The 12,327-nt window shown below is 50.8% G+C and overlaps 1 protein-coding gene across 15 annotated transcripts in view; it reads left to right on the top strand.

Annotated features, from left to right (window-relative positions):
• Positions 1-12,327, top strand: part of P4HA2 (prolyl 4-hydroxylase subunit alpha 2) — a 75,868-nt gene that overhangs the window by 25,822 nt on the left and 37,719 nt on the right. For 10 of the 15 annotated variants that reach the window (XM_036845926.1, XM_036845921.1, XM_036845922.1 and 7 more), the window contains exon 1: positions 11,864-11,938. The exons of 1 other annotated variant lie outside the window; for it this stretch is intronic. The gene's annotated coding sequence lies outside the window, so the exon portion shown is untranslated. Of the gene's footprint in view, positions 1-11,863; positions 11,939-11,959; positions 12,102-12,247; positions 12,267-12,327 lie in introns of those variants that run through there. 4 more of the 15 variants (XM_036845924.1, XM_036845913.1, XM_036845914.1 and 1 more) reach the window with 3 other exon arrangements.

The following is a 12,327-nucleotide window of genomic DNA, read 5'->3' as shown; positions in this document are numbered from 1 at the left end:
AACATATTTATAACAGGTGTTTTAAAGTCGTTATCTGCTAATTCCAATATCTGTGTTATCTCTGAATCTGTTTCTATTCATTATTGTTTCTCTTGGTTATAGATCATATTTTCTTGCTTCTTCATATGTCTGGTATGGTAATATTTGATTGTATGTTGGGAATTGTGGACAATACATTGTTGAGAGTCTGGATTTTGCTCTTCTTTATAGAGTGTTGAGTTTGTTCCATTAGGCAGTAAATCTACTAGAGGCTTAATGTGATCCTGTTGAGGCTTTGTTAGAACAGGTGTAAAACTAACGCATTTTGTATGGCTAGAGTAGCCCTATTCCTAAGGTACGGACTTTCTAAGATTTTAATTAAATGCTCAGGGTGTTCAGCAAGGTCTTTCCACTCTGACCAGAACAGGTCAGCACTGTGTTAACTCTGGAATCCCCATTTAGTTCACAGACTCAGAGTTTTTATCCATCAGGCCTCAAAGATTCTTTCCTTGCACATGTACAACTTAGACAAAGCCTCAAGAGTGCATCTATGCAGATTTCTAGAGCTCCTTCTCCGTGCAGCTCCCTCCTCTTTAATACCCTGCCCCAGAAGTTCAGCCACCTCAGTATCCTCTATCTCTGATCTCTGTTTCCTTTACTCAGGGAGACCATTGCTCTGTTTGGGCTCCACTTCCCTCTGCCATAGTTTGGAAAATGCCCTAGGCAAAGAATTTTAGTGAATGTGGAATTCACTTCATGTGTTTCCTTTCTCTCAAGGATGAAGTCTATTTGATGTCCAGTGCCTGTAATCAGTTGCTATAAATGTTTTATCTAGCTTTATAGTTGTTTAGGTAGAGAAGTAAGTCTATTACCAATTACTCACCCATCGTTGGAATCCAATACAATTTTAAAAGAAGAAAGGAAGAGAAAGGAAAACAGGGAGCCGTAATTCAGAATGTGGATCTGATATCACAGGTGTCTAAGAATATAAGCTGGAGCTGAAAGCAGCTGGGCCAGTGGGGCCTATCCCTTTCCAGTATTTTCTAATCTGGCACCAAAATTGGACTAAATAAAACTTCCAGTTCTGGCCATGGTGGTAGGTTGTATCAGACTAATACTCTTGCCAAAAACATTTATGAAAATTGGACAAAACATAAAGAACAACTATTTGAGGGCATTGGAGAACAACCAATACAGGTTAAGAATTGAAGGATTATGATCCTTGAGAAAGGGAATAATGTGTAGTGAGTTCCACACTTACCCTGGCTTTTTCTGGGGGCATGTCCCACATTGTTGCATGGAACAACGGGAACTCTCATACATTGCTGCTGGGAGAGTAATTTTGTGCAACCATCTAGAAAAATGGTTGGAAGTAACTACTATAGCTAAATATATGCATATCCTATGACCTAGCAATTCCACTCCTGGGTTTATATTCTACATAAATGAATGTTTATTTCCACTAAGAATTAACAGTGTATGCTAAGAATATACATGTGCAAACATATACGAAGCAGCTTTATTTAAAATAAGTAAAAACTGGAAACAATCCAAATGTTCACCTACAATAGAATGTATAAATTGTGATATATTCAAACTCTGGAATACCACACAGCAATGAAATAGAATGATGTACTACCAAAAACAGCAAGGTGGATTGCTATCACAACCATAATGTTGAGTTTAAGAAGCAGACATAAAAGTATATAGTGTATATGTTCACTTTTATAAAATTCAAAATCTGTCAAAAATAATCAAAGGAGAAAGAAGAAAGAATAGTAGTCAACTTTGGAAGATTTTATTGACTATCACGGAGTACAAGGGAACCTTTTGATATTGCAGAAATAGTCTATATCTTGATCTAGGTGATGCTTATATGAATTTATATATATTCAAAACACATTGAGCTATATATTAAGATATGTATAGTTTTCTGTATGTTAATTATATCTTAATAAGAAGTTTTTAAACAAAAGTTTAAAATGGCACTGGCTGCCCATGCCATCCCACCCCTGCTAGTAGGGGTCTGTGAAGTTCAAGCAGGAGATACTAGCTTTCCAGTGGGTGGAATGAGGCTCTGCCTGGCCACCAGAGGCTTCCATGTGAATTAGTCATCCTCCGCCCCAGCCTTTTAATTTTTTTATTTTTGGCCACACCACGTGGCTTGTGGGATCTTAGTTCCCTGACCAGGGATTGAACCGGGCCTTCGGCAGTGAGAGTACAGAGTCCTAACCACTGGACCGCCAGGGAATTCCCCCACCCCCCCCACCCCAGCCTTTGTTCCTTCTGTCTCCCAGACCTCCAATACTCCCCCTGGCTGACTACTCAGGGAGACCCAAACCCCACTCCCTTACCTGACCACTCAGCAGGTGAGATGCCCCTTCTGCAGGTTCCCTCAACCCCTAGGATTCATTGTCAGTTTCCTGTCTGTGTCCTTGGCCCCCCTCAAAAAAAAAAAAAAAAAAAACGCTTTAGCTCTGTCAGACACCTTTGTCAGACTCATCTCTGTATCTATGTCCCTGGGCACCTAGGCCTGGGCACAGAGAAGGTGTCAGCAAATATTTATTGACATGGGTAAGTGAGGGTGTAGAAGGCTTCTGAGTCCTCCGGCTGAGTGATCCAGTGTGAATGCCCTTCTAGAGCAGATGGGCCTGGCTGCCCTTCGGTATAGCCAGGGCAGCTCAAAGACAGTCCTGAGGCTAAGTAGGTCACTGAGCCAGGCCCTCAAGTGTAGGCTGCAGGCAACTTCCCCAAAGTCCATTTCCTCCCTCTGGCTGACCATTTCTTGGTACTCCCCATTGGTTGAATCCAATCAAAAGTCAAACGGCAGGAGCACCTGTTGATGTCATCCATATGGGTAGGCAGCCAGGAGCACAGAGCGAGGGAAGGGAGAGAGACAGGGATCTGAAGGAGCAAGCGGAAGCCATCCAACACAGATGATGTCTGCGAAGTGTTAGGTTACACCTGGTACAGGGAAAACGCTCCCTCCATTAGCTGCCCTATTACAGAAGCACTTGGAGCATCAGGGGAACCCAGGTGAGGACTGCCCATTCCTTCTCCTCTGGCCCCTCTCTTTAAAGGAATTATCTCAACACGAGCCATGATATTCTAGGTACGTTCAGAGTCCTGTCAGTGGCCTCCCCCGTCTCCTTACCTAACTTCACTGCACTACTGCACCTTGGTTTTTCTTTAGGCCTATTGGCTCCTATGGCCTGAGTCTCCCCCAAGGCTGCAAGTCAACTTAACTGGCTGTGAAGGGCCTTGTTCACCCATGGCTGAATAAGGGGTTTGGGACCCTCCCAACATCCTCCCTGCCTTTCTCACCGTTGGAGGTCCCAGCATTGGAGGCATTCCTTATGGCCTGGTAAACATCTCTATCTGCCCCAGTTGCTCATGATTATGCAGTTCTAGGCAAGGGTCCCAGTTAAACCTTGGCAGCTTGGAGGGGTAGAGCATGGGATCAAGAACTGAGGAACTGTTTGAGCAAGGTTGGGACTGCTCCTTTAACTGGGTGGCCCATGGCGGGCTCCATGCACCCTCTGCTGGCCATCCTCATTTTTGCAGATGCAGCTCTCTGGGCAGGACCAGAGCAGCAGAATTCTCCCAAAGGGTTTTGAGGCCCCATGCGTCTTAGCCCAGGGACACAGATAACTGCTATTGTCCTGGGATGGAGTAAAGATAAAATCCCAGGTTTTGATGAAGGCAAGGGGTCAGCCTGGCCTAGAGATGTTGGGTGACTGTTGGGATGAGAGAGTAACGCTTGCTTCCAAGACTGTTGACGCATGATAGTGTCTGATGGCTAGACACTGTGGAAAAGCCATGTCTCCACCTTCACCACCTGGATCATTCACTCTTCAGCCAGGGAGATACCCTGTCCAAGTCATCCCTGATCCCCTTGGGTGTGTGATTCCTGCAGATGATGGAAGTGGACATCTTTCTGTTTCCAAGCCTCAGCTGAGTGGTTCAAGGTCAGGGATAAGGTCAGATTCTGTTTCAAAGTTAATATTAAGTTGTGAGACAGAGTCAAGGTTAAGGGCAGAGCCAGAGTACAGATCACAGAACCTCCTCCTCATGTGAGAGGCCAAGTTCCACAGGCTTGTGCATGCCTGCACATCCCTGTGTGCATGTGTGCATGTGTGTGTGCACCTGCGTGTCCAGTGGGTAAAGATTCTCCTACCAAAGGCTGTGGCCAAGTCATTCTGTCTTTCAGCACTAGAGGCACAGGGATCATCAAGCTTCTCACAGGTTCATGCAAATGATGGAGAGAGGAAAAAATGTAGAAAACTACAAAAAAGAAAAATGTAAATACTAAGTGCCAGCAAATATAACATTATGTCATGGAAACTAGTTAACTGTGACTCAGCCATGTTCTTACTGGGGAAGTATAAAATGTACTTATATGAGATGTGGGTGTACTGGAGTGTGTTTGATGTGGTGGGGGGTAGTCAAGGCCTCCAGAGGAATGAGTGCCTTGGCCTCCCTGTGGTGGGTCAGAGTCCTGGGCAGTGTCCCTCGGGCAGAGGACAGGGCCCACCAGTAAGTTCAGATGACTGTGTCTACTCAAGGGGCTTGGGGAGAGTCAGAGCCACAACCAGAGCTGATACAGGCAGGATAGTTGAGGACAGGAGAGAGCCTACGGGAGTTGAGGTCCTTAAGGCCTTATCCAAAAGGGTGACTCAGGATCCTACGATTATGTGGTGGTAGATGTACCAAATCATATGGCGATTTTTTACAAATCAGCAAAGAATACCCCATTTGCAATTCACTTTATTTCCATCTACTGGTAAGTTGTAATGAATAATCAAATCTACAATGTGTGTGATGTGAATGGAGCCCCAGGCTTGTGCAGCACAGAATCTGCACAACTTGACTAGGCTAGGGTCACTCATGGATGGATATCCATCTCATTCCAGAAAGGATATAAGGCGCCTTAGAAACATGCAGCACTAGAGCAGAAGTACATTCATTTAAAAATAAGAGCGGGGGGACTTCCCTGGGGGCGCAGTGGTTGGGAATCCACCTGCCAATGCAGGGGACACAGGTTTGAACCCTGGTCCGGGAAGATCCCACATGCCATGGAGCAACTAAGCCCGTGCACCACAACTACTGAGCCTGCACTCTAGAGCCCGCAAGCCACAACTACGGAGCCTGCGTGCCACAACTACTGAAGCCGGCACGCCTAGAGCCTGTGCTCCACAACAAGAGAAGCCACTGCAATGAGAAGCCCACGCACTGCAGCGAAGAGTGGCCCCTGCTCGCTGCAACTAGAGAAAGCCCGTGCGCAGCAACGAAGACCCAATGCAGCCAAAAATAAATAAATAAATTTATTTTAAAAACATAAATAATTAATTAATTAAAAATAGGAGGGGGAAATGAAGCACAGGGAGAGGAAGGGTGACGTTAATAAGTTAGTGCCAAGACCATCATTAACTGGGTGGTTACCTTGTTGTAGAAGGAGCCTCACGACTGAGGAAACCAGATGCGTGATTAGGATTCCATGTCAGTCTAAAACTCCAAAGGGTGCTGGTGTGTTCTCTGGGGGTAACCAACTTGCTCCCCATTCTTGTGTTTTCTGAGGGCTGCCACTGATTTCCTTTAGCAGGGCCTGCTTTGCGACGGCAGGGCTGAGGGAGCCAAGGGTGAAAAGATCTCATTCTGGATGTGTGAAGTGGGGCCTCATCCCGAAGAGGGAGCGCAGAATGGGGGCAGAGAGCATTCAGTAAATATTTGTTGAATAAATGAATGAACATAGCCTTCCTGTTTTACCTCCTTATGAATTCTTAAATCTTCCCCCTTCTTTCTCTATGCATTGCCATTCCCTACTTCAGATCACCATCAGCTGTCATGTAGACTTTGCACCAGCCCCGTCCCCAGTCGCTTCCAGGCTCTGCTCCTCCTTCTCCCCCTTCCCCGTCAGCAGGCAGACAGAGTGCTCTTCCTAGATTCCAAATGGGATCCTGCTCCTCCCTAGCTTTCACTCGGGGGTGGCTGCTCCCTGCCTTCAGCATCACATCCAAATCCATTTTTTGGGGCCCACGAAGGGTGATCTTCCCCAGGACCTCTGCAGCCTCACCTCTCGTTTCTCCTCTACCCTCTGCTATACTGGCTTCCTGACATTTTGACAAGGCCTGAAAAAAATAGTAAAACCACTGAACTTTCGGCCTTTTAAACAGTAGCTAAGTCAGATGTCCAATAACTATCCCCACTCTCACCTCATCCTCACCCATCCCTAATCCTTACCCAGCCCAAGGCTGGGGGAGGAGGGACGGGGATGGGAGTGGGGGTGGGATGAGTTTCTGTGTTGTAATAATAATAATTTTTAAAAACATATTTACACTGTATGCATTAAAATATCAAGATTTGTAAGCACCATACCTAGCTAACTCCTGGCCCTCTGGGTATTTGCACCAGCCCAGAAGCTCCTTGCTCAAGATGGAAGTGGGGAGAGTGTGGTGAGGAGGGAAGCGGAAGTCTAAGCCCACTGGCTCAACCCTGAGGGCCTGTCCTGGACCTGCTGCATAATTATGGCTCCCAGAGGCCCTGGATGCCTCTCTCCACCCTGTAATGACAGCCCAGCTTGTGCTGGCTCTGCTTGGGCTGCAGGGGTCCGTGGGGGAGGCAGCTAGGAGGGGACTTGTTGGCATTCTATCAGGCCTGCCTCATCTTTTGCATGCACCAGGTGGGCACTCTGTGGGGACCCACTTGGCCCTGTCCAGGGCTGGCATTGTAGGCTCCTGGGGTTTCTGCCAGATTCTTTGTCTCTACCCCAGGGTCCTACACCAGGCTGTAAGACCAGACTACCTGGCAAGGCCCTATTTCTGAACCAGTGAGGCCACCACTAGGTGGCCCCACTCAAGCTGCACCCTCTCTCACTGGCCTTGAGTCAAAAGTGCTGGTCAATTGGGACACATCCAGTCTTTCCTTGGTCCCTAAAGGAGGAACCTGGAGCGGAGGGTTGGTCCCAAAGTCCAGTGGACAGCTCTATGCTGACGGCGCTGAAAGGTACAGATGTGTATGTATAATACCCTCTGCGGCCTTCGTTAATCCCGGGAGCCCTGCTCTGGGGAATCCCATGGAGGGACCAGGTGCTCATAAACCCTGACCAGGCTTCCAGCTACTGTGGTAGTTGCCAGGCCCTGAAAGTGCCATCAGCAGTCAGAGAGGACTCAGTGTCAGGCAGTGGAAGTTGTCCCTTCCCCTTCTCCAGGGCAGGGATCACAGGTGAGTGGGGGAAGGCAGGAGCAGGGCAAGCTAAGGATGCCTCTGTTTAGAGGGAAAGCCTGCACCACACCTGCCTTCCCATTCATCCAGTTACCTGTCCATCCAGCACAGATATTTTTGCCATCCTTTTCTGGAGAGATACCAGGTTCTTCTCCTGGGATGAGGGTGGTGGGCAGACAAGTCTAGCCTGCTTTGAGGAGCCATTGGCCAGGGCTGTCACTTAGGGACAGCGTGGGGCTAGGGCTTCATTTGGCAATGCCCCTGGCCAGGCTGGGGTCAATGGTGGCAGTGCATACCTGATCTTGAGCCTGGGAAGGGTCTCTAAGACTGGGACTAGGCAGGTAGCACCTTCTGTCACCAGTTGAAAATGGCTGGGTGTTTCCCTCCCTGGGTAAGTTTGCTTTGTGGGCCTCTGTTCACCTGCCAGTTTTCCCCACTAGACAGAGCCCCTTTGATCTTCATGGTCCCTGAATCCCCAGCCAGGGCCTCAACTGGTGCCCAGCAAATGTTTGTGGAATGAATGCATGAACGAATAGGATAGAGCCATTACCAGAAGGGAGGTGTGACTTTATTTACACAGTAGATGTGGGGGAAAGGAGTGTGACATGGCTGCTCAAGATGGCTGTTGATTTATTAAGTCACCCAAAATGGGTGTGCTTAGTGAGGCCTGCTGGAGGCCACATTAGTGGGGGATGTTCATTCATTCATTCATTCATTCATTTATTCATGTATTTTTCTTCCCCACTCCCTCTCTAGGTCCTGGCTTCCAGGCCCTATGCTAGAGCTGGAGACATAGTGGTAAACAGGACAGAAGCAGCCCCCATTCCTAGGAAGGCAAAGTGGTGAAGGAAGTAGAAATGAGAGTCAGATAGCTTGCATGACATTCATCCACGAAGAGTTATGGGGTCTATGCAGGGACCTGGCTCAGGCTTGGTCCAAAGGGAAAACCTTTTGGAGTGTTCCAGACAGGAAGAATGACACAGTCAAAGGTCAGGGAACTGAAAAATGCCTCAGGTGCTGGAGCATCAAGTTTGAGGCTACACATGATAAGAGAGGCCATCAGGGCTGTATAAAGGGGATTGGCAGCCTTGGTGAGATCTGTGTCTATCCTTGTGGCAGGGACACCTTTGAGAGGTTCTATGTATGGAAATGACATGATCAGAATCACACTGTTAAAATATCACTCTGCCTGTGGCATGGAATAAAGATGGAAGGAGCTGATTGGAAGCTGTGGGCCAGGATGGACCATCCAGGTAAGAGATGGTGATGTCCTGAATTTGAGCTGTGGCTACGGGAATGGAGAGCAGTAAATGGATTGAGTGATCTACCAGGTAAGATCTACAGTGGGGGAATGTGGTGGGGAGGAAAATGGAAATGACCAGGAGATGTTGATTCTGCCTCCTGAGATATGGGAAATGCTGGGGTGGAAGGAACTGTGGGCAGTGTGAGGTAGAGTGTGGGGAGATAATGAGTTCACCTAACAAGTGGCCTCAAAGAAAAGGCTATGTGGGTCTGGAGTGGGCCTGGGCTGGAGATTCAGAACTAAGAGCCAAGGATTTATAAGGGGTCCAGGAGCCCCTGGAGGGCATGAGGGAATGTCAAGTGTAGTAGGTTGAATTGTGGCCCTGAAAAGATATGTCCATGTCCTAATACCTGGACACTGTGGGTATGACCTTATTTAGAAAGAGGAATTTTGCAGATGTAATTTAAGTTAAGGATCATGAGGTGAGATCATCCTGATTACCCAGGTGAGTCTTAAGTCCAATAAGTATCCTTATAAGAGACAGAAGAGGAATAGAAGCAGACACTGAGGAATGAGTGGGGTCCAGGACTCTGAGGCCCTGTGGAGGCTTTAGTCGGAACTTTGGCTATGGTTATGTGGAGCAAGGCATTAAGGAGACACCCATCCCTTCATATAATCATGAAATATTTATTGAGCTCAGTTCTGTGGTAGTTGCTGAGGATGTCATGATGGACGAAACACACATTGTTTACATACTCCCAGGCCAGTGGTGTGTGTGTGGGGGGGAGGGGGGGCAGACATGAATCAAACAATCATTCAACTGTATCAACTGTAGCAAGTGTTAGGAAGCATGTAGGACATGAGAGGCTGTGACAGGAGATTTTGACCTGGCCAGGGAAGCGAGGAAATTCCCTCTGGGAGGATCTGAAGGATTTAATTGGGGAGGAGGGACATTTTCCTAGACAGTAAGAACAGCATGTGAAAAGGCCTGGGAGTGGAATGGGGAGGGAGAATGGCCAGTTAGAGGGACTGGAGGGGAAGGTCAGTGTGGCTAGAGGAGTGAGCAGTCACCAAACCATGCCGGGCCTTATAGGCCACTTTCAGGATTTTTCCTAAGAACAATGCAATTTACTAAGCTGAGAGTGATGGGTTCAGATCTGCCTTCTGAGGAGGTCACTGTGGTTGCCGTGTGGAAGAGAGACGGGAGGAAGTAAGAATGGAGGGGGACAGCCAGCCGGGAAACTGTTGCAATCATTCAAGTGAAAGAGGATGGAGAGAAATGAATGAATTAGAGAGGGATTTAGGTGGTAGAATTGAATGGACGTGGGATATGGAAGGACAGGGTTTGGGGGCGGGGCAGAGGGAAGTGCTGAGGGTGATTCCCAGGCTTCTGGTTAGGTAACTGGTGGTGGTGCAGGGGGCCGGGTGGCTCCCTCAGTGAAGCAGGGAATATGAGAGGTATGGGGGTGGGGGAAGGGGAGAGAGCATGAACTCAGTGTTGGGCACATTGTGATTGAGGTGCCTGTGGACACTCAGCGGAGATGTAGACTCAGCAGCCAGTCATACACGTCTGGAGCTCAGGAGTCAGGGCAAGCGTAGAGAGAGAAATTTGTGTCATCTGTGTATAGGAATTATAGAAAGAGGAGAGGAAAGTAGAGCGCCTAGGCCTGAACTCTGAGGAACCACCAACCTTTACCGACTAATGGGCAGAGAGGGAAAGGAGGGTGAGCTGGGGGCGAAGATGCCTGGGCAGAGGTGGCGAGAGATGATAGTGGCAACAGAGGGAAATGAGTGTTCAAGGGAGACAGTGGCCAAACACTGCTGGGTGTGAGGTGCTGCTGGGGGCTTTGGCAGATGAGGACTGAAGAGTGGCTGTTGAATTTAGACTTGGAGGTTATAGAGAGTTTGTTGAGATCTGGTTTGGTCTTGTCGGGGGGCCAGAAGGCCCACTGCAGGGTTCTGAGGGGTGGGAGCAAAGTGAGGACAGACTGCTCTTTCGGGGAATTTTGCTGTGGTTGGAAGGAGAGAGACACTGCAATAGTTGGTGGGGTCTAATGAGGGTTTTGTTTCCATACTAGAGACCTGAAAATATTTACAGGTCAAGGGATGGATCCATTTGAGGAGAGGTTTAACATTCAAGTGAGAGAAGGGGTGATCCACAGGGCAAGCTCCTGAGAAGGGGGAGAGGATGGGAGGACCTGGGCAGACAGAGGGAGACTCCTGCGGCGTAACAGGATGTAGCAGAGGCAGGAAGATTTCTGTTTGGTTTTAGTTGAGCTCTGGGGAGGTCAGCTGGTGGCTGAGGAAGGGCGGAACAGTGGCTCATTCCGTGTTTTATGTGTCTGGTGTGTATTTTTCTGTGTCTTGTGTGTATTTTTCTGTGTGTCCATGCCTTCCCCAGGTCTGGGCTGCCAGCCTGGATGGTGTGCCATAGGGAATATCCCCACACTGGACTGGGAGGAGGCTGAGCACCTCCCACTCTGGCCTAGCTCTCTGATGAGATTCTCAGACACTGTTTCCCCTCATTCATGACCAGGAAGGTTCACAGAACAGGCGTGGGAACCTGCTTGGCGGCCAGGGCCTCCTCTAGCCCAGGCTGAGATTTGCAGCATCCCTGCCTTCACTCCCTCCCAGCCTGGATTGGCTGAAGGAAGTGCCCACTGTTTTTGGCCCATGTTGTATGTAAGGGCTTGGGGAAAACGAAGGTTGGCTCCAGCGTGCCCCCCTTCCCCCCGTCTTTGATACGCTCCCTTCTCATCAACCCTTTCACCCACACATACATCCCCAGGAGGAGTGTCGGATCCAGGAGCTGGGGACAGTCTGCATTCCTTTGGGAGCTTGGCCCTGGGGGTGGATGCCAGGTCTCCAGTCTTCTTCAGGTCCTTCTCCACTGTCCCCATCCCTGATAATCCAGCTCCTGGGCCGGGTGACCCCACCCCCTGTAACCTGATGGTGGTGATGATGGGGAGGCGGCAGTAGGAGCCGTGTATACAGCAGGACCACCGAGGAAATGGGCATGAGCTGGGGCCAGGGTAGCTGGCCAGCATCCAGGGATGCTCCCCTCGACAGCACCGGCTTCAGGATAGGGTCGTGGGCCCCTCTCCAGCCGCCCAGGGGCCGGGGAGGAGGGCGGGCCGAGTCCCACAGGTGCGGGCGCCAAGGAGACGCCGCGTACGTGCGGAGAGCGGCGGGCGGCATGAAGGGCGCGGGCGGCCGGCCCCAGGCCCGCTCCCGGCTCCCGTGCGGCCGGGCGGCCTCGGCCTTCCCGGGGGTCGCTGGCTGTGGTAGTGACCCCTGGCCGACGCTGTCTGGGCGCGGAGCCAGGGGCCGCGGGCGGGGGAGCGGGGGGCGGGGCGGGAGGTGGGGACGTGGCTGCAGCTCAAGCGGGCGGAGCCCGGCGACGGCGGGAGGTGGAGCCGCCGAGGGAGGAGGGGCCGAGCGGGTTGGGTGCCGCCGCGGGAGGTTCTGGAAACGCCGGGAGCGGCGCGTGTCCGGGTGAGCGTCCCGCGCGCCCGGCCCCCGGGTCCGCCGCGGGGCTCGGGCGCGGGCCGGGGTCGCCGGTTCGAGCCTTCTGCTTGCGCGGGTCTGGGAGCTGCGGAGCGGGGGTCGCGCCGTCCGGGCCGCAGCCCCGCGCCCTCTGCTCTGTTTCTACACCCTTGTGGGTTCCTGTCCCGCCGCCGCGTCCCCTCCCCGAGCTCAGGGTGGTGAGGTCAGCCGCGCCCTTCCTGCCGGTCCCCTCGGGGCGGCCGGGCCTGGCGGTCAGCGTGGCCGCCCCGCCTGCAGGCTCCCGGGAAGGGGCGGCCTGGCCCGAGGGCTGCCAGAGGTTGGAGGCGGTGGCAGGGGCGGCGGGCAGGCCCTGAGGGGCCGCTTAATGTTAGGGAGGT

This window comes from Balaenoptera musculus, chromosome 3, assembly GCF_009873245.2.
Source record: "Balaenoptera musculus isolate JJ_BM4_2016_0621 chromosome 3, mBalMus1.pri.v3, whole genome shotgun sequence".
NCBI lineage: Eukaryota > Metazoa > Chordata > Mammalia > Artiodactyla > Balaenopteridae > Balaenoptera > Balaenoptera musculus.
Note: the sequence above shows the minus strand (reverse complement) of the source record. Positions and strands in the feature narration are given on the sequence as shown.